General features: G+C 42.5%; 1 pseudogene; it reads right to left on the bottom strand.

Moving 5' to 3' along the window:
- Positions 1-3,525: 3,525 nt before the first annotated feature.
- On the bottom strand, positions 3,526-5,942 carry LOC102764676 (annotated as a pseudogene).
- Between the last annotated feature and the right edge of the window lie 296 nt (positions 5,943-6,238).

Here is a 6,238-nt window from a genome sequence, read left to right on the forward strand (position 1 = left end):
GCCTGGTCACTCCCCACTGCCTTCCCTTTCAGGCATGGTCCCTCCAAACTGCCCTCCCCTAAAGGCCTGATCACCCCCAACTGCCCTCCCCTGCAGGCCATCTGTGGTGGCCATCTTTGACCACATGGGGGTGGTTATCTTGTGTGTTGGAGTAATGGTCAATTTGCATATTACTCTTTTAATAGATAGGATAGCTTGAACTAAAATTAACCTTTAGATACAATCATCAGGGTAAGCATCCTTGAGAAAGCACATGCTTCTACAAGGTTGGGTCTAAAAGACTAATCAAAGAAAGACCCTAGCAAAACACCTGGGGATCGGACTTGTATGGAAAAGACAAGGTAGGGACTGCCACCTTTGGCAAGGACAACCAAGTGACCCCCGACCTTTTAAAGAATCCTCCTTACAGACATTCCAACCAAGTCTTGTGCTTCCCACATCTACCCATGGATAGAAGGATCTCAGGTTTGAGTCCAGTCAAGGACATGTACCTCAGTTTCAGGCTTGATCCCCAGCCAGGTTGGGGCACATGTGGGAAGCAAACAATCAATGTGTCTCTTTCACATCTCTCTCTCTCTCTCTCTCTCTCTCTCTCTCTCTCTCTTTCTCTCTCTCTCTTTCTCTCTCTCTCTCTTCTCTCTCTCTCACCTATCTCTCCCTCTCTTCCTCCCTCTGTCTCTCTCTCTCTGTCTGCTTCCACTATCTCTAAAATTCAATGGAAAAATATATCCTTGGGTGAGGATTAACAAAAAAAAAAAAAGGGGGGGGAAAGAAAATAATCAGCCCTGCATGCTTGGCCCTAGGATTGGTCTAGCATGGTTATCAGACAGGTATCAGATGGTCTGGATGATGGATGCTAGGTAGATGTCAGTTGATCTGGATACATGAACATTCATACCTTAGTATTTCAGAGGGTGATCAGAGTTTTATCTGAAAGTTTAATGGATATGCAAGCATTGACACAGGACTGCATAGTTCAAAAGTTTAGTTCCCAGGCTAATTAAAAGAAGAATAGAATTGTTTCCTCATGTCTAAACCTACTTGATTTTGGAGCAGGTTTACTATGATGACTGTATTTTTCTTTCTTTTAGTATTTTTTTTAATCCTCACCCCAAAATTTTTTTTCCCATTGATTTTTAGATAGAGTGGAAGGGAGAGAGTCAGGCAGGGGGAGAGGGAGAAACATCGATGTGAAAGAGACATATCCATTGGTGGCCTTCTGCACATGACCCAACTGGGGCTAGGGATGGAACCTGCAACCAAGGTACCTGCCCTTGAACAGGAATTGAACCTGAGACCCTTTGATGCTCGTACCAATGCTCAAATCACTGAGAAATACTGCCCATGGCTGCATTTTATTTCTTTGTGACTAGTAGCCATCCAGGGATTAAAGGTTCTTCACCCCACTCCTTTTTACCCTTAATCTTAATCAGCACACGTTTCTTTGAACCAGGGCTATTCCAGCAAAGTCCTTTCTCTGACCACCAACTAAAGATTCTGGTCACACAATTTCAATGTGTGAAGGAGGGGTTTCCCCACACCAACAAGAAATTTTTGGACACCAGATGGGTGTCCTACAATTCAACTAAATTCTGACATAATCTACCTGGAAATAGCATCAGATCTCTTAGGTTAAGGGCCGGGTCCTACAAGACTGATCCTCCTGCCCCAACTACAGACACCAGTATGAAGTCCAGGTTGTCACCTGTTCTTCTAACCGACTTGTTAGAGATTGGAGTTCGCAGTGGCCTCTGCCTTGGGTTTGATCATTTTGCTAGAGCAGCTCACAGGAGGCCACATCAGGACTGCAGCCACATTTGGGATGGCAAATTCCAAACTTCCACTCATGGTTGGTTCTCCTGGCAGCCCATACTTAAGTGCTTTCCAAAAGTCATATCATCAACCCAGTTGTGGTGGAAAGAGGTTTATTATGTATAACAGAACACCCATTTTACTTTTATGGCTCTGAAGCTATTTCAGGAACTAGGGTCAATATACCAAATATTATGAAAAAAGATGCTCCCATTGCTTTTCCTACTCAGGAAATTTCAAGGATTTGGGGAGCTGTAAACCAGGAACCATGGATAAAGACCAAATATATATGAGAAAAGTATTTTGGTCATCTGAATGACTATATATTTACTAGATGCCTGGTGCACAAAATTTGTGCACTGGGAGAGAGGGGGAGTGTCCCTCAGCCCAGCCTGCACCCTCTACAATCTGGGACCCCTCGAGAGATGTCCGACTGCCAGTTTAGGCCTGTTCCCTCCAGGATTGGGCCTAAATGGGCAGTAGGACATCCCTTTCACAATCCAGGACTGTTGGCACCCAACCACTCACCTGCCTGCCTGCCTGATTGCCTCTAACCACTTCTGCCCTAACTTCTCTCTCCTGGTGGCCCTGTCACCCCTAACTTCTCTCCCTTGCCAGCCTGGTCACCCTTAATTGCCCTCTCCTGAAGGCCTGATCGCCCACAACTGCCCTCCCTTTCAGGCCTAGTCCCTCCCAACTTTCCTTCCATACTGGCCATCTTGTGTCCACATCGGGGAGGCCATCTTTGATCACATGGGCAGCCATCTTGTGTGTTGGAGTGGTGGTCAATTTGCATATCACCTCTTTATTAGATAGGACTATAAATCATAGTATCACATATTTAATCAGAAACACAAAATAAAAACATGTTAAAGTATTCATTTTCATATTTTAGATCAGATTTATTATTTATTTATATTTTATGCAACAATATTGTTTATTTGAAATTTAGTTGCTTAATTTAAATACATGAGCTTTCCTCTGCAGATGAGTTTTATGGATATGTTCAGGACTGACTTGGAAGATATATAATATTAAAGAGAATTCCCAGTAGCATTTTTTAAAAATATATATGCTTTTATTGATTTCAGAGATGAAGGGATAGGGAGAGAGAGAAACATCAATGATAAGAGAATCATTGATCAGCTGCCTCCTGTACACCCCCTATTGTGGATCAAGCCCACAACCCAGGAATGTGCCCTGACTGGGAATCGAACCATGACCTCCTGGTTGATAAGTAAATAATCAACCACTGAGCACACCAGCTGGACTCCAGTAAGATTCTTAATTTAGGATATAAATAAAACAGTAGCAGCCCTAGCAGTTTTGGCTCCATGGTTGGAGCGTTGGCCCAAAGATTGAAGGAATCCAGGTTTGATTCCAGTCAAGAGTATATACATCCGTGACATGCTCAATCCCCAGCCACTGGTCCAGGGACATGCGGGAGGCAGCCAATCTGTGTGTCTTACATCAATGTTTGTCTTTCTCTGTTTCTCCCTCTACTTTCCACTCTGCCTAAAAATCAATGGAAAAAATATCCTCGGGTGAGCATTAACCAAAAACCAAACAAACAAAACAAAAAGCAATAGTAATGTTTGGTTCAATTTATGTCTTAGTTGATTTATTTATTTTTTAATGTAAACATTCTTGATTTATTAATTTTCAGAATAATGACACAAATTCTCCTTGGAATGGAAAGCTTGCTTGTCTGGGTTACTTCATTCTTTTTCTTTTTTTCAAAAGTGCATCACATAATGCCAACTGCTTTTCTTGGAAGGAATGCTTACTTTTTGAGTGGACATTATGATTATAGCGCATCATCATAAAGTTCTTTTTTTTTCTTCTCTTTATTTGTGGGACTGAAAAATTGATTCATTTTCATTTTCTTCCTCACAAATTCTTTTCAGTCTGTTTTTCCAGCTATTGCAGTTGCTAGTCTTGTTCCCTTGTCAGACTTTTGCTTTTTATGAAGGCGAGGCGTTCAATGTCCCAAAGAGAGTAACTCACTCCTGCAATCTTCATCACTGTCTATTTCAATGCATTTCCTTTTTAGGGTTTTCCTGGGGGCAGAGTTGAGTTCTTTCCTCATTAGGGACAGATTTTCTGGATACCTTCTTGAGTTGGCTGGTGCTGAGGACTACACCTCTGATTTCCACTTCTCTGAGGGCATGCTGTTCAGCTTCTTGGAGATTTCCTGCTGTTCTTCATCGCAAGAGTGGTGCACTTCAACCCAATCACCACCCTTATCAGCCTCTTCACTAAGACTGGCACTTTCCCACCCATGTTCATCATTTTCAGCATTCTCTTCTTCTTTTTTAACTTCCAGAATTTCTATTCCTGGAATGTAAATTTTAGCATCTTATTCTCCATATTTTTGTACTACTGTTTCTGTAGACTTACCCCAGAATTTCTTCTGTAACACCTGAGGATTTGGTGATCGGACGAGCTGAATCAAAGTTCTAGCAGACATCATAACATTCTTATCTTTGTGTGATTTATACTGAGCCAGGTATTGGAGAAGTTCTTTAGTCATAGCTAGAGGATGAGCTATTATCTCCTTCATAGCATTGAATCCCACTGTCATGGTTTCCCCAGAGTTCTTATGGGTAACAAAATTGTTGGCCACAACCATAAGCAATGATTGAATACTAAGTGATGCAATGCTTGTGCAGCAAACACATGGATCTTTCTTACTTCTATTTGGTGGGTTGCAGAAAACTTTGCACAAAGAGATAGAAGTTGAAGAGAAAAAGCTTATGAATTCCCACCAATTTGTAAATGAGGTCCAAGGGCATCATCTTCACTTCAAACCTCTCCTTAGAGCTCTCTAGCTGCTTTAGTAGTTTTTCTGCAAAATCTTGGGGGTCATGAATCAAGTGAATAACTAAAAAGTTAGACACTTCTTTTTATCTTCTTTTGTTTCTTGCGCACCTTCATAGCCTTTTCCAACCTTTTCTTGTGTTTGAAGCTTTTCTTCCCTGTGCCATACTGCACTGCAGGTCTCTTGCTGTTTGGTCCCTCATCTTCAGATGTTGAGTCGCTGTCTTGTTTCTCCTCTTCATTCTTCCCAAGGATGAATGTCATAACAGCAACATGTGTCATGGTGATCTAGGAGACACATGCCATTGTGATCACATGGACAGTTTTGGCATCATTCCAGATGTTTCTTCTGTAGAGTTCAATTATCATATCCAAAGATATCTTGGTTGCAGTTGCATTGCTCATTTAACATGGTGTATATGAAATTCTGTAACACTACATTCACTTTATTGTTCTTGTGCTTTGCACTTATATTCTTTTTATAAAATACTAGTAGCCCTATGCATGAATCCATGTGCCAGTAGCTCTCTGCGGGGCCTGGCCACTCCGCGCCCACTGCCCAGAAGCTCTCTGCAACCCAGAGGCCCATCCACGGCTGGGCACACAACGCTTGCCTCGTCACTGGGGCGATGACGCAAGCTTTCCCCCCTCTACCCCTGGCCACTCTGTACCCGCTGCCCAGAGGCCCTCTGCGGCGGGGTGAAGCAAGTATTCTGCCAGGCTGCTCATGCTGCCTGCTCTCAGGGGCTGACCCCCCACCCCCCCACCCCCGGGACTGGGGGCTCCAATGGGGCTGAGAGGACTGGATACAGCCATCTTGTGGCTATAGGTGCCACCATCTTTGTGATGGAGTGATGGTTAATTTTCATATTACCCTTTATTATATTTTATATTCTTGATATCAGTCCATGTATAAAATCTTTCACAGAAGCATGGCAACACAGAAGTTCAAGGAAGAGTTCTAGCAATTTGATGTATTGATGAGATTCTTATTTCTAAGCAAGATCAAAGCTTTGAAAAATGTCATTAGAAGATCTGGATACAAGACAGGGTGATTGTAGGAGACAAGATCTTTCAACTCTTGAAGAAAATTACTTAAATGTTCTGGGTAGCAGTGACCAATCTGTTTCATAAACATCACCAGCTATGCCAAGTCTTTGCTGGATTTATTTGGTTGTAATCTGAAATTCTCCACATTGGATTTGTAGTGATTATACTGCTGTAGAAAGTCCTCCACGTAGGCCAGTCCCACTTGATCAGGTTCTATAACTGCTCAGGTTGCTGGGAAGCTTGTTGTTTCTGTTGGACATATTGGCTGCTGATGGGCTCCATGCAGAGAAGTTTTAAAAACCTACATCTCTGGCAACTACCAACCATCCCAGCTGCGGCTGGGAATGGAGTGTGACCAGAAACAACCTTCCCCTCCCTGGCAACGCTCAGCAGGCAGTGCTATCTTGGCTCTTAAAGCCAGCTAGTGTCTTGGTTGATTTAAATTCATGCAAATTATAACTGAAAGGGAATTCTGGCTTCATCAGGAGGTAGACCATACTTTTAATGATCATAGATTTCAAATTTTTAGAAAGAACAGAAAACAGTAATATTTTTC

Source organism: Myotis davidii, unplaced genomic scaffold (assembly GCF_000327345.1).
Source record: "Myotis davidii unplaced genomic scaffold, ASM32734v1 scaffold230, whole genome shotgun sequence".
Taxonomy (NCBI): domain Eukaryota; kingdom Metazoa; phylum Chordata; class Mammalia; order Chiroptera; family Vespertilionidae; genus Myotis; species Myotis davidii.